Source organism: Pinus tabuliformis, chromosome 6, assembly GCF_031772625.1.
Source record: "Pinus tabuliformis cultivar Carrire ecotype Pingquan chromosome 6, CPIR1, whole genome shotgun sequence".
Classification (NCBI taxonomy): Eukaryota; Viridiplantae; Streptophyta; class Pinopsida; order Pinales; family Pinaceae; genus Pinus; species Pinus tabuliformis.
In genome coordinates, this window is record NC_142292.1 from 1,623,897,815 (window position 1) to 1,623,922,586 (window position 24,772).

Sequence of the window (24,772 nt, forward strand, 5' to 3'; positions counted from 1 at the left end):
GGTTTTTGGAGAAAGGATGAGTCATCTTGAGACTGGCCTCAAGCTGACTTGTGTCCTCTCCCACTTTAGTTAATCTTTAGTTCTTGAGTCCACTTGGAGAATCTTGCTTCCACTTGGAGATCAAGACCCTCTTACTCATCACTAGGCGAATTCCTTGACCCAAGTGTCAGTTTGGAAGCTTCCTGGGCAGTTGACACCTTGCCGAATGACTGTGCCACTTGGCCAATCTCGCCCAGCGCAGGTAGCCTTCATTAGTTTTGACCTTCAGCGCAGGTACAAAGAGGATCAGTTGACATTCAGCACAGATGCTCAGTGGAGCAGCTAACATGATCCAGAAATAGCCTGTTTTTGAGTGTTTTTGGGTGGAGAACTGATTCTCAGTGCTGTGGTTTGTAGACCTTGTTCCTCTAAGGGTAAGAACGACATGTTTAGGGACTTTGGATCCCTCAGATTATTGACATTTCATGCTCCATGCTGTTAGGCACAAAAATGTCTATAACAGCCTCGCTTCCGCCTTCACCATATTTTCCTTTTGCAATTATTTTGGCCCCCACCACTCTCTCATCCTTTCCTACTCCTGGTGTCAAAGCACTAGAGTTAGAATGGCAGAAGAGATAAATAAACTTGTAAGAGTAACATAAGTGCAAACATATATGGAATTCAACCTTTCCCTGCAAATCATCTTTATAGAATAACAAATTTGAATTTGTAGGTGACAACCTGGGTTCCCCCGAGTCCCTTCCCATCTTTCCTTAATCCTTACTCCATGCAACCATAAGAGAGTCTCTTCCCTCCACCTCTCAATTTCCCCCTTAGTGTCGGCCAACTGGATCCCAGGCTGAGGTCCAGCTCCACCCGGGGTTGCTGACAGGCAAGGTTTGGGGTGACCAAAGCAAGAAATGCAAGGGTTTGGCTCGGTTTTAGTAGCTAATGCAAGCCCACTGGAGTCATGATGCCTCAACTCCTCCCTCTTTCCTTTGAGGATTTTGGCACGACCCTACAGTCTGTCTTGAACCAGAATGATAAAGAGAGAATTTAGTAACCTAAAAAGTATTCCCCCTGGTCATACTTATGGGCCTCAACCCAATCATATTGCCATTTCCACTTAGAGATTGCTTGCCATGGTGGACTTACCAGTTTCACTGGGGTTCCAGTCCCCCTCCTCCCTATCCATGCCCTGCTACCTCTCAGGATTACCCGGGTGCCATACTGAGAGCACTTGGTTGAGCTTACCACAATTATGGTTCCCGTACATCCCTTTCCTACCCCTTAGGATTTGAATATCTCCCACTAACCAGACTAACCAGACTGAGTCTATCTTTGATTTCCCATACCCCCCTCACAACCCCTGCTGGTTCTGGAGACTACCAGACCGCTGCAGGCTTTTAAAGGTGCCGCGACCTCTTCTAAATCCCAGTTTGTGGGTTTTCAAGATCACAATTGCCAATTTGATTCCCCACAATCCGAGAGTCCCTCCTAACCCTCCATAGATCCCCTCTTGCCCCCACAACCTTCCATAAATTGCAGCAAAAACATAACCATACATTAACAACAGGAAACTGACATAACCATACATTAACAACAGGAAACTGACATAACCATACATTAACAACAGGAAATTGAGCCATAATTCTTGCATTCTTCCATATATTGCAGCAATTATGAAACCAAACATCAACAACATAGGATTGGACTAGCATTTTCCGGAAACTTTCGAAACCATCCCCATTCAATGCCAACCTCACCTCCAATCTTGCAACATTGATTCCATATTTATTCTTAGGTAGGCTTAAGTTACATACCAGTCTCCTTCTAGGGCGTTGAAGGCGAATTCCAAGTGCAGGCGACAGTCCCTTCTCCCTCAGGCCTGGTTCACCTCTCAGCTTCCAGTCTCATCACCTGCCGTTCGTTCCCTCCTCCAACCTTTCATGCATACACTAAACTCGCTCGCCACCTTTTTGCCTTGAAAACCTACCCACCTAACCATTTATTTTCCCGAGGCTGCCTCCACTTGCCTCACTCTCTTAGCACCTTCTGTCGTGTTCTTGTGGGGTCCTTGGGTGGGTCGCTCACATACCCTGACCATTAGTCCTTCCACCATGTTAATGATCCCCTTTCGAATCTGCTCTCCCTTCACACCTTAATTGGGGGGTAGTATCATCCACTTTTAATTCCCAAGGCCTATTAACTAATATTTTTTATTATAGGGCTCAGATGTATGAGTAGTCTAAATAAAGACCAAATTATAAACTTGAACATTACCAAACAAGATTTCCTATCATTTTTTATTGTCCAATAAACAATCAATAAATACCAATCAACAAGAATCCATTAGTATGTACAAATGCATCTACCAACCATCCTAAGATCATTGGATGGATAGGTGGCTCATAGTTTTTGATACCTCTATATTTCTTAAGGAAATTATGATCATAGTTTAGAATAAGACTCCATGTCAACTACTTTGACATGGGAGAACTCTAGGGGGAGGGCTGAGTCTACCCAAAATAGAGAGAATGCTAGGTAAAATCTAACTCTAAGTCTTCCTCTACCTACATGAAGTCTTAACCCACTTGCCCATCATCATCTAGGAGTGGATAGTTATTGAAATGTAAACTGCAATAGCCATCTTGACTCACACCCTAGTGTAGCATGGTACCTTGATAACATCATTGGGCTATGAATCGCATAAGAGGGGTTGGATCATCATATTCTATAACACCGTTCAACCAAAAAAAACCATGAGTTTCATGTGAGCACCATACATACATCAACGACAAACAAACTTGCTATGCAAATAGACTTGTGATAGGTTGATGGAGGCCTGTAAATAATAAAGCTTTATGTAAGAAGTTATTATTTTGACCATCTCTATTGCATTATATGATCATTATTAGTTATTAATCCCTATTAATTTAGGTTTATCTATTACCTTATTTTATATTTTAATTTGAGCAAGGGTATAGAAGCAACTATTTTTCGTTTCATTTTGTAAGTAGTTTAGTATGTTGTGATGTTGAAATAGGTGAAACTCCAAAGGCCTTGAAATTATATTGCAATTTGATAAGTAGGCCTTATCACGTTCTTAAGCTAGAGTGCATAAGCTAAATCATGGTGTGGGTTGTACACTCTATAAAGGTAGGCATGAGTGAAGTAGTGCACAACGAGAAACAATTTTCAGATTTCCAAATCCAAGCATTGAGAAGAAAAAAATAAAAATTTAGGTTATAAGTTATATTTTTTTGGAACTTTTTCTCGTTTATTTTCGAGTTTAATTTGTCTAAAATTTGGCAGGGATTTAATGGAATTACAAGTTTGAGGGGTGAATTCTTAAAAATCCAACTACCTAGGGATTTTTCAGGGTGCTGAATCTATATATGGTAAAAAAACACAGTTTAAACAACACAAAATCAAGATTTGATTACAATTTTTTCCACCAAATTATGATTCTCACCAAAAACTTTAAAAAACTAACAAATAGAGAAGGTTAAACTTCTTTAAGATCGCACTCGGTCCACGAGAATACGAGGGACGCTCATGCCCAGAGTGGATTAAATCAACCTGTTTGTCGTTGTCTATGTCTTAGTGACAGAGAAAAAAATGATTTTCTAAGATAAGATACGAACTCTCCACCACCATGGGAGTTGAGTGCGAAAAAAACATAATGTCTACTTTATTGCTTGCTTAGTGTCAAGAATGAATATTTTGAAATTATCAATCTTTCAACTGAAATATAATCTTGGATTTTAATTTTAATTTTATAGTTATTATTATGCCAATCCCAACATTAGTGTAATGAAATGTCATTTTAGTGAGCAACAAAATTATGGTATCCTCATAATTGAGAAATATTTCGAAATTAACAATCTATGTAACCTCACACTTTAATCTTCATTTTATAATTATAATTATTATCATGGTCTCTAGAGAAAAGACCATGATAATAATTATAATTATAACATGGCCAAAAGAGTTATAATTATAATTACAACTCTGAAATCTCTAGAGAAAAGACCATGTTATGGTACAACTTTTCGTCCACAGACAGATGGATAGACAAAGAGGGTCAACAAGACTGTGGAGCACATGTTGAAGATGTATGTTATGCACCAACAGAGGAGGTGGGAGGAGTATCTTCCACTGGTTGAGTTTTCTTAGAACAATGGGTATCAGGAGTCACTAAGGATGAGTCTGTTTGAGGCACTCTATGGGAAGAGTTTTAATACTCCCATCAGTTAGAGTGATCCAGTGAACAAGGTACTTATTAGACCAGACATGTTGACAGAGATGGAATAGGAAATGTAGGTTACAAAGAAGAATATAAAGGCAACATAGGATGTTGATATTTGTGTCTTGGTATATACTCCAAACCATAGGCTTTACACAAAATTATTTTGTGGGCTTGAAACCCAAGCTTGGGGTTTTGTAACCATGGATGTTGGGGCCAAAACCATAATGATAATTTATTAGATGTATGTTATGCACCAACAGAGGAGGTGGGAGGAGTATCTTCCACTGGTTGAGTTTTCTTAGAACAATGGGTATCAGGAGTCACTAAGGATGAGTCTGTTTGAGGCACTCTATGGGAAGAGTTGTAATACTCCCATCAGTTGGAGTGATCCAGTGAACAAGGTACTTATTGGACTAGACATGTTAACAAATATGGAACAGGAAATGTAGGTTATAAAGAAGAATATAAAGGCAACACAGGATGTTGATATTTGTATCTTGGTATATACTCCAAACCCTAGGCTTTACACAAAATTATTTTGTGGGCTTAAAACCCAAGATTGTGGTTTTGTAACCATGGATGTTGGCCAAAACCATAATGATAATTTGGCACATGAGTGATGAAGATTATAGAGCACTCCGAGAGAAGCCTAAGGAAATGGAAATCATAAAAATCCGACATGTAGAAATGGATATGTGAATTTTTGAATAATTGTGTGGGTGAATATGTCATAAGATCAAGTCAGCCTTAGTACAAGGAGCCCTTCTTGATAGGTTGGACGTCACCCTAGAGAAAGCTATATAAAGGAGTGAGGAGAGGCCTCATTCCACAGATTCAAAAGTGCATTCATCTCTTGTGTAAGACTTTTGAGGCAGCCACAACTTAGAGAAGCAAGGATGATGAATTGTTTGGGACTATTCTTTGGTTCATTTGTCTCCCACATGTCCGAGTTAGGAGCAGGAAGCTAGCTGCAGGCTTAAGGGAAGATCTAGGTAGTGTTTTGGCATGATTTATGGGTGAGAACTCTCCAACATCAGGCCACATTTTTTGTGTGAAGCTACAGGTGGGCCATAGGCCTATTTGGCTTAGAATAGGAGGGTCAAGAGGCTATTATGAGTACATAACAGGTCGCAGGCATATTTTCCCTGTTCAAGTTGGTGGGTGGCTTGCTGGAGGTATAAGTACAGGCCTAGATTAGTAGTGAAGAAGAGCAAATAAAGTTGGAGGGAGGTCACAATCTTGGAGAAAGTCTGAAGGTGGAGAAAAGGGTGTTGTAGTAGGATGCTAACAAGCCCTAACTAGTATTGTAGATAAAATCACCAGCCCTTGAGTTTGAAGAGGTATGTATTTGTGTAGTTTTTGATGTTAGATGGATAGTGTCTTAGTGTGGATAGTTAGTATTGGGCACCTTTAGTTTGTTGGAGGGAAACACGTTGGTGTCCAAGTATCCCTAGAGCAGCAGACAAGAAGGATTTTAGACTATTGTGTGATTGGGTGAAGGGTTGATAGTAGGTCAATCCTTCAAACCTCAAACCTCAAGGAAATACTGGCGCGCGCTACATCATCACTGTGATGGAGTACCTGACACAATGGGTGGAAGCACAACCGGTCAAACATTACATGACCACCACGGCTGCGAAGTTTTTATTCAAAAACGTGTTGACCCGATTTGGCTGTCCGAAAATCTTAATGAGTGATCGTGAAACCCATTTCCTGAATGAAACCATCAGCGTGATCATAGAAGAGTTCCAGATGTATCATCAGAAAAGTACACCATACCACCCACAAGCTAATGGGACACTAGAGGCATTTAACAAAATACTAGAGGTTGCTTTGACCAAAGTATGCAACGCGTAGCGAAACGATTGGGACCTGCGCGTACCTGCCATACTATGGGCTTATAGGACAACGTGCAAGAAATTGACGGGATAGACACCTTTCTGGTTATTTTATGGCGCGGAAGCTATCATGCCAAGGTGGAACCGCATGCACCTACCCAAATATCAGATTCCATCTAAGTCCCGTGCGAAATACCACTTGTGGTATTGAGTGCTTGGTTGTGCAAAAAAGCCAAAACAATCTCGAGGGCCTTGCTGAGCCTTCTGCCTGGAGTCGCCAACAGAAACCCGCTGAGCCAAAGACACCCAGGTAGTTCGATTTGCTTCATTGCCCGACTTGAAACCTACATTATTCATCCTAAAATTAACTAAATTGTGAAGAGCAGCCATATCCCAAAATAGTAGACAAATTAGGTTGTCGGATCCCTTCGATCAGCACTGTTCATCCATAAATCCCAATCTTTGGTTGCCAGGATGATACAGTCCTCTCATAGTTTCCCTTCAAGTAACAATTCCCATGCACGCCGAGAATCCCTGTCCTTATTGGCCACACCTTCGTTGGCCAACCGATCTGCAAGCATATTTTCCTTTCTTCTGACATGAACAAATCTGATTGTTTTGAGGGTCTGCAAGTGAGAGTGGATTCAGTGAAAAACCTGCAGCAGCTTCCAGTGCTTCGACACTTTATCTGGCGAAGTTCCATTGTGAATCTTTTTGGCTGCTCTGATGATTAAATCTGAATCTTCTTCAATGATAACATTCTGTAAATTTGCCTCCACTAAGATTTCCAAGCATTGGTCTAAAGCCAAAAGTTCAGCCATGTTGTTGGTACCCTTTTCCAAGTGGCCATGGAAGATGTATTTTGTGTGCCCCTGAGCATCTCTTATAGCACCCCCAAAGCCAGATTCCCCGGATTTCCCTTAGAAGCTCCATCAATGTTTACTTTGAGGAAGCCTTGAGGAGGGGGCTGCCATCTACTGGCCCCTGTGCTAATGGTACTCACTTCCTTCCTTATTCCATGAGGATTGATGGATTGAAGACCTAAATTAAGAATAATAATCTCCTCGTGAGGCAGAGGAGGATTCAAGGGAATTGACCTCAAAAGGCTCTTGACTGTTTCTTTAAGCTGAATTAGAATTTGATTAATTATATGCTGGGGTTCACTGGCTTTATTTGTGAAGATCCTCTTGTTGCGTTCTTTCCAAACATTCCAGATAACGAAGCCAGGTACTAGCATCCAAGCTTTGTTGATGATCTCATTCTCTGAGAAGTTCTTCCTCCAGTTTGTTAGAGTGTTGGATATGCTGAGACTATCCTTGTTGGTTTGTTGGAACCTTGAGGCCACCCAATCCCAGAGCAGAGGTTAAGCAGGTGCTCAATCGTTTCCTCATGAGAGCCACATAGGTGACATTTGGAAGGGCCAATGAAACCTTTTTTTAGGAGGTTGTCCCAAGTTAGGATCTTCCTTTGATGCACAAGCCAGATGAATAGCTTAATTTTCATCCAGTGGGGAGTTTGCCAAAGTTCCTTCCAGACTTTATCAGCATTAACACAGTTGAATCCTGTGATTACTTGTTTAGCCTCTTTGAGATTAAAGTTACCTTTGTTGTTCTTCCCCCATCTTAATTGGTCATGTGAGGAGGACACCAGAATCCGTCTGTGCTTTAAGTCCAAGGTGAGAGCCTCTGCCATGGGCTTCAAAGGATTCTCATCACTGTAACTTAGTTCCTTCCACTTCCTCCATTTTTCATTGTTCCTTCCCTGGTCCCAGAAATCTTTTACCATTACTAGGCCTTTGCTATCTGTGTCTCTCTTGAGGGCTGCCAGGTCAATCCTATTGAGGATGGGTTCTTGTTTCCAACTGTCCTCCCAGAATTGAGCTCTGTCCCCTGCTCGGATTTCCCAGAAACAATGATGTTGAACAATGCTTTTGTTCTCCCAAGCAAGGTTCCATATGTGTGATCCTCTGTTTTGTCTCGTCATCCTAATGATATCCTTTTCCTGCCAGTGCTTGGTGTACTTTTGTTTCCAAAGCTTGGCCCAGAGGGCATTTGATTCCTTGATCCATTGCCACCAAAGCCTAGCTCCCAAAACCTTGCTGAGAGTTTCCGGATCATGTAGCCCCAAGCCACCATGGCTTTTGGGTTTGCAGATCTTGTCCCAGGAAACTAAGGCCCACTTATTTTTCTCTTCCTCTCTGCCCCATAGAAAGTCCCTTTGAATGTTCCTTATCTTCTACTTAATACCTTGAGGATTAGGGATAGTTGCAAACATGAAAATGGGAATGGATTGCAAGACCGCATGTGTGAGCACAAGTCGCCCTGCTAAGTTTAAATATCTGCATGTTCGTTTGCTGATTTTGTCCTGAAGTTTATTTAAAATTGGTTCCCAAATTTTATTGCTGAGAGGTTTATCAGTAAGAGGAATGCCAAGATATTTGAAAGGCAACTGATCTCTTTGAAAACCGAGAATTCTAGTAATGTTTCTTTGTATAGCAATATTAGTGTTAAAGAAAAAAACTTTGGACTTGTTTTGGCTTACCTCTGTGCCTGCTGCCATAGCAAAGTCGTTTAAGATATCTTTGATTGCCTTTGCTTCCCTGACTGTGGGTATGCCCTGCAACATAGTATCATCCACAAATTGTTGATGAGTATTAGCTTCTCCATCTGGGGTAAGCTTGATCCCCTGAATTCGACCTTCAACATTTGCCCTTTTGATTGCCCTGCCTAGCCCTTCCATCATGAGGACAAAGAGGAAAGGGGAGAGCGGATCACCTTGTTTGAGCCCTCTGGAAGGAGTGAATGTATTTGAAGGGGCTCCATTAAGCAGAATGGAAAAGCTGGACGTGGTGACTAGTGCCATAACCCACCTAATCCAATTTTGGTCAAAGCCATATGCTTTCAGAGTAGCTCTGATATAAGATCAACTGAGTTTGTCATAGGCTTTCGTAATTTCTAACTGAATAATCATGCCTGCTTGCTTGTTGCTTTTGAGAGAGTGTACCATCTCATGTGCTTGGATGTTGTTGTTGAGAATTTTTCGTCCTTCTACATAGGCTGTTTTCTCTTCCGAGATGAGGGAAGGTAGTAGGGGCTTGAGTTTGTTGGCTACCACTTTGGAGATGATTTTATACACCACATTACATAAGGCTATGGGTCTAAATCCATCCGGAGTCGCAGCATTTTCCTTTTTGGAGATTAAAGCTATGAAGGAAGCATTCAATGCGTTCAGAACCTTTTTATATTTTCTTGAGTCTTCCACAACTTCAAGGATATCCTTTTTGACTGTATCCCAGCAGGCTTTGAAGAAATCAACATTGAATCCATCTGGGCCTAGGGCTTTACCACTTTGCATTTCCTTGATCACCTCATTGATCTCCTCTTCCGAGACTAGCCCATTGAGATTGTGGTTGTCCTCTCTAGTGACTAACTTGGGTATATACTGGGTGAATTGATTGATGAACCTAGATCTATCCTCCATTGGCTCCTTTGAAATATTAGAGAAGTGTTGTACTAGATTTGTTTCCATGTCTTTGTGGGAGACAATATTAACACCCTGAGAATCCTTAATCTTAGTTATTCTATTATGTGCTCTATGGGCCATAGTGGATTTGTGGAAGAACTTAGTATTCTTTATCCCTCTTTGATCCATTGAATCCTGGACATCTGTCTCCAGTAAGTTTCCTCTTGTCAGCATCGATCCTCCCATTCTTCCTGCATAAAATTAGTTAGCTTTTTCCTCTCTCAATTGAAGCCCTCTATGATATTGATATGATTGATTTCCTGTAGTTTTTATTTAGTCTCAATTCTAGCCTTGAAGATATCGCCAAATTCCTTTTTGTTCCAAGCTTTAAGTTTGGATTTAATATATTTTAGTCTCTGCTCTAGCATGTACATTTTAGTGCCCTGAATATTCAGATCCTCTTTCCACCATTTGTCAATGTTACTAGTGAATTTGGGGTGTGAGAGCCAAGCATTCTCGAATCTGAAGGGCCTGTTCCTTGGAGTGCCCATAAAGGTAGCTTCTATCTGAACTGGCCAATGATCCGAACCTCCAAAGGGAAAAATGGACACTGTGATGGTTGGTCCTGTGAGGAGGAGATCTTCAGAGACGATAAATCTATCAAGTTTTGAAGCCACTTGCAATGCCCCTCCCCTTTTGTTGTTCCATGTGAAGGTTCCATTTATGGTCTCGGTGTCCACTAGTCCCATGTTCATGATGAAATTTTGGAAGGCTTCAGAATCTTTGCCTAACTATCTAGTGCCTCCTTTTTTCCGAAAGAGATCTTATCATATTGAAATCACCTGCAACTATCCAAGGAAGATTATGATATTGTGCTCTTATATTTTCCAAGGAGGTAAGAAGCTTGAGTTTATCTACTTGCTTCTAGGGTCCATAAACATTTGTTATCATATATGTTTCGTTATCACCTACCGAACTACATACTAGAGATAGATAGTTCCTGGATGCTTCAGCATCCAGGATTCCAAACTTTTGTGGATCCCACAGTGTAAGAATCCCACCTACCGAGTTATTTGCCTTGACCTCTAAATACTCATACTTGATTAAAAATTTATTATGGATTTCTCTTATTTTCTCCATTGAACATTTAGTCTCCTGTATAAAGACCATGTCTGGTTTTTCTTATTTAATTTTGTTACTCAGATTCCTTTGTTTCCTTCTACTACCTAAACCTCTAATCTTCAATGTTGTAAGCTTCATTAAGAAAGGTTAGTAAAGGAATAACTGGTAAGATCTTTCATCTTACCTGAGTTAATCAGTAATTTTCCACATTTGTTTAGCAGTTCATTCTGTCTTTTCCTTCCTCTTTTCCTTCTTGAGTTCATTGGAGATTGTGCATGTGAGTTCTCCATCAATTTGACCCCACTTTGCTCCTAACTTTGATGGTTTCTCTTGACACCAGTTCCCTTCGATTGTGCCCCCCATAGAAAGAGCTGTTGAACTCGATCATAGTCTTCTTTCGGCAAGGAGTACACTCCTTTATTCCTACCTTGTTCCAGAAATAGTTATAGATCTAGATTTTCCCTGTCTAGAATCTCTTGTAGTTCATGGTCCTCTGTTCCTGCCTCACTTGGATTCATCTCATAGTCTTTACTGATCTCCATGCAGCTTGGTGGATCCTCCTTCTGCTGATTGTTTACTGTGATATCCTCCATTTCAGCTTCCGTTTCCTGCTCCTTGGATGTGTTCTCCCTGTCTTGGACCGTCTCCACGTTCTCCTCTACTTCCTCTAGGATTTTGAAACTATTGTGTCTTGTGTTTCTGTCTTCACTACTTTTCTTGTGTGGCCGTTTACCCCCTTTCCCTTTGGCCCCAACCTTGGTAAAACCCTCGTGATCTCTATCCAATGATGTTTTCCCATTGCCTTCCATATTTTTTGTTGGGCAGTCTCTAAACAGATGGTCGTGTTCATGACATTTGCGGCACCTGAAAGGTATGTGCTCATAGTCCACCGTTTGCACCCAATCTTCATCATATACCTCTAAAATTATTGCTTCTAGAAGGGCTCCAGATAGATCCATTTCCACACATATTCGGGCAAAGGAGGTGTATTTACCTTTGAGAGTTGCCTCTGATATCTTCAAAAAATGCCCCAGCTTGTTGCCGATAGTTTTCAAAGATTCTGGGAGCCAGTAATCCAGAGGTAGAGAGTGTAGTCTGATCCAAACCGGTACAGATGTAAATGTTTCACGTTCAGGTACAAAGTTCATCATCCATGGCCTCATGTAGAGACCTGCCGCAGCATAGAAATAAGGCCCCCCTTCAAACACTCTGTCTTTGTCCTCTAGGTTCATGAACACCACCATGAAGAAGCCCTTAGAACCCAGATGTAAATGTATTTCTCCCTTTGGCTTCCAATGGCTCCTAATCCAGATGTGTAAAGCCTTCTCCGTTGGCCATAACCCCATGAACTTGCAGATGATCGCATGTTCTTTCATATGATCCCTGTGTGCTTGAATCGTAGGATCACTCAATATGACCCGGGGAATGGTGCTCGATTTGGGTTTGCAAACTCCCGTAGTTCTTGTGGAAGTCGTTTTTCCACTATCGCCTCCCTTCTCCTTATCTTTACTGGTTTCCTGTTGATTCCCTTCCTGATCCTGGGATTCGTTTCTTCCATCTGTCTCCTTGCCTCTTGCTTCTGAAATATTTCCATATGGTTTTTTGAAAAGCTTCCCTCTTGCTTCCTTGCCTCCTTCTGTGACTACTTGCCTGTAGCAGGGAGCGACGCTCCACCCTGCACGTCCTGTCATGGAACCCTAATGCAAAACCCTAGCTTCAATTTCGGTCCTCGTTCAAGTTGCAGAGCTCTCCCCCCTTCAAGCCAATCGATTTCTCCAATCGGGAATAAAATATAATCTTATTTTTTATATGTTTACTTAATTTTTTTTTATGAAAATCTTAAAATTAAAAAAATATTTATGAATTTTTTTTAGAATTACAATTTGTTGAAGAAAAAGATTTCATATTTACCATTTGGAAAAAATAATTTTCAATAAAAATATAATCCAATTTGTAATTCTATTTACTTATATTTTTGTAAAAACACTGATAATAAAAATAGATTTAAAATATATACTTATTTCTCATTTCCAAAAAATATAATTAAAATTGAAATGTTTTTATTTTCCTTTAATTTTAAATTTATTATACTTTCAAAAAAATTATATACAATTATATTTATCTTTACTTGTAATATTTTTTCAATTAACCATATAATCCTCTATACCACCCTTTCATCGAATCAACATTCACATTCACCAGCTAAGCAAATATGCTAATAATACTCCAAAACTATTTTAAAGACTGGGATGAACTTCTTCAAAACCGGTATAATTGAGAAACCAATGCATCCCAACAACACTCGCTTAAACTTTACAAGCATTAATTTACGTGTCCTCTATTGGACCAACCCTGAATTTTATTCTATAAGAATAACGTAATCTTCTTATCAGAAAAGGACATTTCTCTAAACTAAAGGTGGGGGTTGGCATGATAATATTTATAAAATGAAGATTAAAGTCCGAGGTTACATCTAAATTTAAGGATTGTTAATTTTAAAATATTTCTCGATTATAAGGATATCGTAATTTTGTTGCTCACGAAAGGGACATTTCACTAAACTAATGTTGTAATTGGAATGAAGATTAAAACCCAAGGTTACATCTCAGTTGAAGGATTGATAATTTCAAAATATTCATCCTCAACACTGAGCAAGCAATGCAGTAGATAGTATGCTTTTTTCGCACTCAACTCCTTGCACGGTGATGGAGGGTTCATTTTTTATCTTAGAAAATTGTTGTTTTCTTCGTCACTAAGACATAAACAACGACAAACAGGTGGAGTCAGTCCACTCTGGGCACGAGAGTTTCCCGTATTCTGGTGGACCGAGTGTGATCCTAAACAAGCAGCCAACTCTTTTGAGGGTGAGGGTGAGGGTGAGGGTGAGGGTGATTTCAAGTTCAAGTTCATACTTATATTTGAATTTATTAGAATAGATTAATAGATACTTTTTGCTTGAGGTTGTTTATTTGTTGGTGGGAATTAGAATTTGGTGGAAAAAAATTATAATCAAATTTTGATTTGTGTTGTTTAAACTGTATTTTTTTACTATATATAGGTTTAGCATCTTGAAAAATTCACCCCTTAAACTTCTAATTCAATTGAATACCTGTTGAATTTTAGACAAATTATACTAGAAAATAGACCAAAAACTCTTCCAAAAAAATTTAACAGATAACCTAAGATTTTCTTTTGTTCTTCTCAATGCTTGGATTTCGAAATCTGAAAATCCATCTCTCGTCATGCACTGCTCCACTCATGCCTACCTCTATAGAGAATACAACCTAAACCATGATTTAGTTGTTGCACTTTGTAGTGTCTTTTTTTTTCCCTTTCCAGAGGAAAAAAATGCTTCTGAATTATATTAATAAAACAGATAGTACAATTTTCATAGATTTTCATTTGTCTAAAAAAAAGCCCTTTTATTTTCCTTACAATACAGTTGTAACTACCATATCTCCTATTTTTTCTAGAGTAATCCATAACCTAGATCTTTCATCCATAGTCCAAAAAACAAAAATATCTTTCTCTTTACAAATTTGACAGGAGAGATCTCCATAGCCAAATAATTGATGTTCGTTACATTGTCAAAAAAACATACCATTATGCCTCCTAGCTCTAATAAAAGTTAATGTTGCTCGCATTTGTCATGGCTCCTTGTTCATACATAGAAAAGGAAAACTTACCAAGTGCCTTATCTATTTCTCTCTTTGATAATAAATCTGCAATCCAGTTCTGCTCCCTGTAAATGTGATCAAAATAGATATGATGATAAGTGCTTACCAGCGTCGTGACGTGCTTCATCCAATTGGTTAATATAGGAGGATTGAAACTGTTATGTCCTTTGACCCAGTCTATGATTCCCTTTGCATCACCATAGATCTGTATGTGTTCCAATCCCAACCATTTTGCTGCGATTAGTACTCCCATAGCGCAACGATCTTTGTTTTGCTATTAGTGCCTTGACCCCCTTCCCACCAAAAGTGGTAGTATTTACTTGGTTCTATAACTATGTAGGCACTGCACCTACATTTCCTCCCACAACATGCACCATCAAAGAAACCCACTGGATATGTTTGCCAAATGTCTCTTCGTTTGAAAATTCTGGATTTACTACTATTCATGGATGGTCCATATTCCTTGAAATATGCAGCAATTTTAATGACATCCTCCCTTACTGTCGGATATTTATTTTCAAATAAAAGTGCATTCCTACTGCGCCAGATGGACCAAATAAGGTACAAAGGTAGAAATCTGTATCTATCATGGGATTTGAACCACCTCCTGAAACAACACCTCAATGATGGAGAATGTTATAGTGGAATAATGTCGAAAATGTCCAATACCCCCTCCCAAAGCGCTTTCACATAAGGGAAGTGCAAAAAATAGATGAACATTATCTTCAGTGCTATTATTGCAGAGGAGGCAGATCCCTGAGCCAGAGTACCCTCTGCGTTGTAGGTTGTTCCAGGTTAATAATCGATCCATGATAGCCAACCAATAGAAACATTTGATTTTATTAGGTATTTTCCCTTTCCATATAAATGAACCCATGTAGGAAAGTGATTCCCCTTCTCTATCCATTGTATTCTGTTGTATATGTCTTTTACCAATGGGTGTCCCTTTTTGAGGCAACCCCCCCATGTCATTTCGTCCTCCTGATAATTAAGGGAGATACCTGCATTTCTTAGATTAGCAATATATACTTCCCATTCCCAAACATACTCCCCAGGCATCTAAATATCCCCAACACGAATCCATGATTGTTGGTCAATACAATGATCATTATGTAAAAATCTGTTTTAGGAAGATAATCTCTTTATCATGAAGCAAATTAAGGATCCAAAAAGATAATGTGTGGTTTCCCACCATACCTTTAATAACTTCCAATCCAATCTTGATCTTGGATCCATCCCCTACCTCCCATAGAACAAACCCCCATCAGCCAGTGTATGTTTTTCATCATACTTTTCCAGATATATGATGAAATAGTTTTCCTCTTAGCCCCACCCATACATATACCTTTCTTTGATGATATGGGACCATATTCTAGTGCGTGATACTGCCCTCCACATATTCTTAATGATCAGTGCTATGTTGAAGGCAAAAGGATCAATGATCCCCCATCCACCTCCTCAATGGGACTAGCAATGAGAGACCATTTTACCAAAAGAAACTTCCCTGAAAGTAATGTTTTGGCCCAAATAAATCACCCCATGGTGGATTGGATCTTTTTAATAACCTCCCTAGGAAGTAGAAAAAGGTGCATCCAGTATACCGCTATATTGTGTAGTACTGCTTTTAACAGGATCATTCTACCTCGAATAGTCAACCATGTGTGTTTCCAGCAGTCTAGTTTCTTGTGGAACCTCTCTACTAACCAATCCCAATATTTGTTGCAGTAATTATTAGGCTTCAGGTTGAAACCCAGGTATGTAATACCTTCATCAATATGTCTGATACCAACCCCAAAGAGTAAACTGTTGTCCTTAATCTCTGTACCTACAATGCCATTATGTATGAGAATAGATTTTGGTCCATTCATACATAGTCCTGATGCCTCTCCAAAATATTTAATGATGTTATGTATAGCTATCCATTCAGAAATGATAGCTTGTCCTTTGAATAGGAAGTCATCTACGAACATCAAGTGAGTGATGTCAATATGCCTAGATACTCTAACTCCAAAAATTATACCCTGGACTCTAGCATCGCACACTTTTCTGCTCATACTGTCAATAACCATGAGGAACAACATTGGAGATAGAGCACATCCCTGCCTCAAACCCTTGTGTGTTGAGAAGAAAAGGGAAGGAAGTCCATTTATGATGACAACGAAATTCGTGGTCTTGATGCAAGCCATAATTCAACAAATATTAGATGAGGACATACCTGCTTTGATCAAAACCAGTTTAAGAAATTCCCAGTCAATGAAGTCATATGCCTTGGTCAAATCCACCTTGAGAAGGCAAGGCTTAAGATTCCTGGTTTTTATGGAGTGCAAAATCTCCTGAGTAATACCAATTGCATCTTGAACCTGTCTACCCTTAATAAACTTGAACTATTCCTCAGTAATATTCTTAGTCAGAATCGGTTTCATCCTCCGAGCTATCAGTTTAGAAATCAATTTATACACAGTGTTGCAGGGGGATATTGGCCTAAAATCTGCAAAAGATTATGGATTTTCCTTCTTAGGAATGACAACAATAAATGTGGCATTGATAGCCCACGAAATAAACCCATTTATTCTAGATTCCTCAGCAACCGCCAGAATATCTGGAATCATCAGATCAGATAAATGAATAAAAATTTCTACCCCCCAACCGTCCGGTCTGGGGCTTTTGTCCCTAACACTGTCGCGCATAGTCTCAATCAGCTCCTCTTTAGTGATGGGATGACCTAGAATATTGTTATCCTCCACCTAAAACATCTTCGAAATGTGAGAAATAAATGCAGACAGAGAGAGTAAGTCATGTTCTCGGTCCATATAATGGCTCTTGAAATGTGATATAGCTGCATGTTCTAGAGAATATTGTGAGGATAGGATATTACCCGCAGCATCCCGGATTTTCCTGATGGAATTAATGTTCTTTCTAATGTTGAATTTTTGGTGAAAATATTTCGTGTTCTTATCCCCCGCTTGTACCCATAATTCCCAACTTTTCATATGAATGCCAGCTTCTTGATTCAACAGAATCAAATTTCTAATGCCTTCTAGCTCAATAATATTGCCCCTGTATGTATCCAAGAAATATAGAGGATCAGAAGGGTCATTCAAAAGTCTGATAGAATGATCAATTTCCAGAAGATTTTTAATCTCCTCTCTGTTTTTTTCCAAAATCCACGATCGAGCTTCCCTTTTTAACAACAAAATCTTAGTGGATATGGCAGACAAAAAGTCTATAGGGTCAGGAGACAATGGCCTTTTCCATGCTGAGTTTACCAGATTTTCGAAATCCTTCATCTGCAACCATCTTGGATTAAATTTAAATGGGTATGATCTCCTCAAGTGCTCCTCGCTCCAGGATAGCATAATAGGCATATGATCAGAGATGGTGGCGGGGAGAATCGATGATTCCAAGTTAGATAGATCATGATACAGAGATTGGCTCACCAGAAATCTGTTAATCCTCTTAGAAATTCCCTCCCCTCCAGTGCGCCCATTCCACCAAGTGGGGCCTAAGGGATCTAGTGCAATGTCAACCAGTGTGTGAGCCTTCATCATGTCTATGAAATATGTAGTTCATATATCCTCCTGCACTCTAATGCCCCAAATCTCCAACTTCCCCAATGAAAATTTTAGATACCTAGAAATAATGAGCGAACTCAGCCCTAACAGTCCAGATTTAGCCACCTGGTCCCAATATAGTCTTTGACCAGTATAAGGTGCATAAGAATTGATAATCCTTATTCTTTGGTTTGACCCCAAATTATATCCAGACAATATGATACCTGCACACGAATTGTATGCCTTTAGTTCATATATGTTGGGGTTCCACATCACCCCCAAACCCCCCGAGAGTCCATTGGCATTTGATGCACATACTAGCCATTGAGGACAAACAGAGAGCATTGTTTCCCATGCTTTATCACGCTTTGTCATGGTTTCTTGAAAAAGTATCATAGATTGGTTATATGACCAAACAAAACCATGGAGAGAGCAGATTTTATGGGGCGCTCCCATCTCCCGGACATTCAGGTAGATAATGGTCATGGCGGAACCCCATCGTCAATTGTGTCCTCTCTAAGGACCCGAGTACCATGGACATCAGAAATAGAAATCCGTCCGATAGTGAAAGTGGTATCAATGCTAAATGGTTCACCTCCAGCATCTAGGTCCGAGGAAGGGGATAGCGCAATGTTGTTGCACTCAACCACTTTTTTGAAACACGGAGGCCTCTTCTTACGGTGTGTGACATTTTGTCGAGAGGGACATCCATATGCAGGCTTAGGATACTGGAAAAAAGATCACTTGATGGTCAAAGGCTCAAGGGACTCAATAGAATCGACCAGAGCTTCCAGCTCTCTATCGGGTGAGAGAATAGATGAAGGTGGATGCTCACCAGGAGGAAAGGATGAGGATGTGAGCCCACCCGCTCACCCATGAGGTGCATGTGAAGGAGAGAAATTCACAGGGTGGTCAAGAGGATAAGGGGTGGTCCTAGGGCGATCACATGGGACCATTTTATCTGGAGAAACTAATTGTTCAGACAGAATCAAAAGGGGTGGTTGAGGGGCCTTCCTTATCAACAAGTGTTGTAGTGTTTTCTTCTCAAAGATGTATGAAGAGAACCCACTTAAGATTGCAGATGACAAAGAATATCAACAATATAAATGGTTGCTAAAAGTTGTAGATCTGCAGAAACTGATAGAAACAAAACCTGCCAAAGCCCTGATTTATGCCACAATCATAGTTAAACAACAAAAAGAAACAATAATAACTCCAATCATTCAATGGAAACCAAATATACAAAGAACAATTTTTATTATAACACCTGTGAAGGGAACAAATAAATGTTACTAGTCCCCCTCTATGGGATGGGTTCTTGGCTATCCTCAAATGTCTTCAACTTGTGTAGAGTCTCTCTTCTCTATAATGTGTAAACCCAACAAAAATATGGTGTGCGACAATGAAAATAATCAAACTTACAACAATGAGTGCAACAATGAAAATAATCAAAAGTGAATAATGAATGGAAAACCCTTCTATTTATAACAAAATGTTGAGTTATCATTGAATAATGAGCAATAATAAAATATTATTAACCCCATTCTTGGAATAACCACTTGGAATATTTTATTATCTTTGGTTAGGAGGGAAAAAGTAGTTAAACTTTTATTTAGAAATAATAAATAAATAAATGATTTATTTATCATCTCAAGGAATTGGTTAAGGAATAATAAACAAATAATGATTTATTTAATTATTCCTAAGAGATTTAATCAAAATTTTCAAATAATAATAATAAATTAGTGGTTAATTAATTATTCTTAGAGAAAAACACGATAATTAATGATTTATCTATTTGTTTTTCATGATTGGGTCAAATATGACAAGGAACGATAATTGAACAATGGTTTAATTAATTATTCCTAGAAGAAAATGAAATAAATAGTGATTTATTTAATTATTCTTCATGGGTTTAATTATAAATTACTTAACAAGGGTGGTTTATTAAGTAATTTCTCACAGTGAAATCAATTTTACTATGGTAAAATTGGCTTTACATGATGTACTTCGATCCATATAGTAAATTAAGCTAGATGATCAATTTTTTGGTGATAATAGATTGGCCCCCAACGTATGAGTGTTAGGAGAAAAATGTATGACCGAAGTACATTATAAGGACACAATCACTAGAAAACACACTGGAGTCAAAGAGAGAGAGAGAGAGAGAAAGAGAGAGAGAGAGACCAATAAAGCTGAAGTGAAAGAGGATAGGGACAGAGGGGGTGACACTAATGCAAGTATCCTTTTATTTTGTGATACCGAACCTCAATGAGGCGGGGGAGGCATACCCATACTCGCCAAGATAACTTAGTACAAAAATAATGGTGCGCTTAGAAACATAAAACTGAGCAATGAAATACATGTTGAATGGTACATGACATGCTGGAATAACAAAACCAGAAAATAATACAATGTATCCCATATACACAATGCACCTGGAATAACATGAGTCAGGACTGAATACAATAATATCTGAGTACATGAGATATAATGGCCCTTCCCTCAAAAAATGGGTGGGAGGGAGGGTAAAACATCCAGAGAAGCCCCACTGAATAGGGAAGGGCTCCACAGAACTGAATGGATCATCTGAAGGAGACGTGCATGATATGAACACTGCGATCAGTAGGAACCGAACCCATCAACTCTGCGGAACTGCATCTGAGGCTGTAGCATAATAAGAATGCATTTTGGCATGTGGGGGGTTACCTGAAGGGCCACCCCCTCATGAGGTTTGAAACATCTCACACACACCCGGGAATCACTGGTACAATCTGTTGCATAACTGGACCATCAAGTGTATGAATCATGGACATGAAATGACCAAGTCAAAGGGAAATAATGAGTCCCTTTTCTTGATCTGAGGCGCCGAACAAGAAAGGAAGATGGAACCAAGGTACACCACCCTCTAGACCGTTCTTCTAGAATAAATGAGCTGATGTGGACAGAATAGGGCCCGCTATAGATGAGGCAATGAGGATCCTCAACTAAGGCACAAGAAAAAATAGTAATGTGACTGATGGACTGACACTGGGGATAATGGAAAAGTAGGATTGGGGGACAAACATATGACTTCCCTTGTCAGAGCATAAAGTGCATGGTTGACCTTGCAACAACTGACTCAACTCTAGAGGGGATGGGGACAGTATGATTGGAGGCCAAAATGAGCAACACAGGATGAACTATATGAAACGATGGATGGGATACTGTGACATGATATAATGGGACATGAAAAAGATTCCATGGATGCGACGGTGACTCATCGCGGATGCTCTGAACAAGGGTGACTTGATGACGCTGCCACACAGACTAGAAGGGTGTTGTATAGTCCTGAGTGGTTAGAAATGGGATGAAGAAGTACAAGAAGGCTCGGAAGAAAGAGATATCTAAGAAATTTTTGGGAGAAAACTGGGAACTAAGTGTAGTCCCTAGCAGAGTCGCCAATTATGCTATAGGGATTAATGCACGGATATTTGGGGATGTATAAACCCTCAAGGATCTTCCCGGGATCCTTGGCGGACTGTCAGATTAGCTGCAGTTGGCTCAAAGATGCATGCATATTTATGTTAAACAATTGAGAATCAAAGCTGGAAGAAGGACTTATTACCTCAAGTCTTGGTGTCATCTTGCTGGAGAGCGCAAAGTAGCAAGGTGGAAGACCCCTTAGCTAGCTCTAGATCAAAACCTACACATAGATAAGACAAGCATAATATCACAACATATAACTTTGACAAACAATGCATTAACATATAAATATATCTAATTACATGTATCTAAGCCACTCACAATAACGACATTGCATAAATATGTAAACAAATTACACTACCAATATTGCAGAGTGGACAACATAATTGCAGTTCTATATTGATGTAGAAAAGGGTGATTAAAACCATCGGTTGTATCATCCTTCCCTTACTCCTCCAGCGCCTCTCTCTCTCTCCCTTCTTAACCTCTTCTAATGCCTTATTCATTATTCGACACACTTGATCATGATTTTTTCTTTAGTAAATATTACTCACTCCATCACACCTCTGTTACGCTACAACCTCAACAGGCCAGTGATATTAATTTTCTTTTTTTTACTAAATCAAAACAAAATCAAAACCCAATCAAATGAAATAGAATTAATTCTCAAGAGAGGCTTACAATATTATCTCTTTTGTCATGTTACCAAAACTCATCTCTATAGAATAACCAATGGACAGATGGTGACTTCATGGCCACCTATTACAGAAACCATTGGTGGTGAATATTTTAAAGAGATATAAATAAATCTGGAATTAAGATTTATCAGATTAACAACTTAATTGGGAGGAATAATTTTAACAACTTATTTTGGAGGAATAATTTTATTGTGAGAGCCACTCCTTGAAACTCTAAGAGCAAAATATGCATCGTACTTACTTCTGGTTGAATACTAACATATTCCTTTTATTTATTATTTATTAAATTTTGAAATTAAAAATCAATTTCAAATATGTTGTATTTAATCATTTTGCCAAATTTAATTTAAAAACCAGAAAAATAAAATAAAATATAATCTTATTTTTTATATGTTTACTTAATTTTTTTTATTAAAATCTTAAAATTAAAAAAATATTTATAATTTTTTTTTAGAATTACAATTTGTTGGAGAAAAAGATTTCATAGTTACCATTTAAAAAAGATAGTTTCGATAAAATTGTAATCCAATTTATAATTTTATTTACTTATATTTTTGTAAAAACACTGATAGTAAAAATAAATTTAAAATATATACTTATTTCTCATTTCCAAAAAAATATAATTAGAATTAAAATGTTTTTATTTTCTTTTTATTTTAAATTTATTATACTTTCAAATTTTTTTTATATACAATTATATTTATTTTGCTTGTAATATTTTTTCAATTAACCAGCCTTTCATCGAATTCACCAGGTAAGCAAATATGCTAATAATACTCCAAAACTATTTTAAAGACTTGGGATGAACTTCTTCAAAACCGCTATAATTAAGAAACCAATGCATCCCAACAACACTCACCTAAACTTTACATGAATTAATTTAGGTGTCCTCAATTGGACAAACCCTGAATTTTATACTATAAGAATAACGTAATCTTCTTATGGGGTTGGCAGGATAATATTTATAAAATGAAGATTAAAGTCCGAGGTTACATCCAAATTTAATTAAACTAATGTTGTAATTGGAATGAAGATTAAAACCCAAGGTTACATCTCAGTTGAAGGATTGATAATTTCAAAATATTCATCCTCAACACTGAGCAAGCAATGCAGTAGATAGTATGTTTTTTCGCACTCAACTCCTTGCACGGTGATGGAGAGTTCATTTTTTATCTTAGCAAATCGTTGTTTTCTTCGTCACTAAGACATAAACAACGACAAACAGGTGGAGTCAGTCCACTTTGGGCACGAGAGTCTCCCGTATTCTCGTGGACCGAGTGCGATCCTAAGCAAGTAGCCAGCTTTTGAGGATATCTGAGGGTGAGGGTGAGGGTGAGGGTGAGGGTGAGGGTGAGGTCATACTTATATTTGAATTTATTACAATAGATTAATAGAAATATTTTGCTTGAGATTGTTTACTTGTTGGTCGGAATTAGAATTTGGTGGAAAAAAATTATAATCAAATCTTGATTTGTGTTGTTTAAACTGTATTTTTTTTACTATATATAGGTTTAGCATCTTGAAAAATTCACCCCTTAAACTTGTAATTTCATTGAATCCCTGCTGAATTTTAGACAAGTTATACTGGAAAATAGACCAAAAAATCTTCCAAAAAGATTTAACAGATAACCTAAGGTTTTCTTTTGTTCTTCTCAATGCTTGGATTTAGAAATTTGAAAATCCATCTCTCATCATGCACTGCTCCACTCATTCCTATCTCTATAGAGCATACAACCTAAACCATGATTTAGTTGCTACACTTTGTATTTTTTTTTTCCTTTTTAGAGGAAACAAATGCTTCTGAATTATATTAATAAAAGAGATAGTACAATTTTAATAGATTTTCAATTTCTCTGCAAAAAATCCCTCTTATTTTCCTTACAATACAATTGTAACTACCCTATCTCCTATTTTTCTAGAGTAATCCATAACCTAAGATCTTTCATCCATAGTCCAAAAAGCAAAAATATCTTTCAGTATGTTGTGCATATGGTACAACAATTGACCTGTTTTTATTTGATCAAACTATCAATGTGTAGAGAAGCTTATTTATGCATGATGATATTCCTTTCAAGAAAAGCAACACAACATTCAAAGAACATGGGAGTTTATTTAAATAGGTTTAGGTTTAGAAACAAAACCTTGCATACTCTGTTTCCAATAAAAGCTATTGATGGAAAATTTCCTTTGGCTTGAGCTTCCCTATACCTATCCTCCTCTCATAGAAATGAAATTTATACCTATCCTCCTCTCCTCTATCTATGGGAGATGATCAACCATTAGATTTTGAGAGATATTTGGGTCTGTGACCGTTATTTGGGAGAAATGGATAGATTTTTGTCCAAATATGTCCTAGGGAATTTTTGCACAGTCACTATTGTAAATCTTTTATGGACTTCTAAATGCTTTAGTAGCTTCACAACTAATATGGGAATGTTTAACTAAGGATCAAAGGAAATGAGGACCTATGTGCTATCCTAACTTCAACAAATATTTAACCAGATGTGAATGATATATATCCTATTTGAAACAATCTGAGACTCAATGTATTGTCCTACAATTTCATTTTCTAATGACTTGGTGCCTGTCACCCAAGTACAAGTATTGTTTATTTTGGGAATACGGGGAAGAGGAAGCATTCTAAGAATAATTTATTAGGACAATGGTTATTATGAATCAGGGGAAGTAGGTCATTCCTTATAGCTAGAGAAACATGGATAGATTTTTG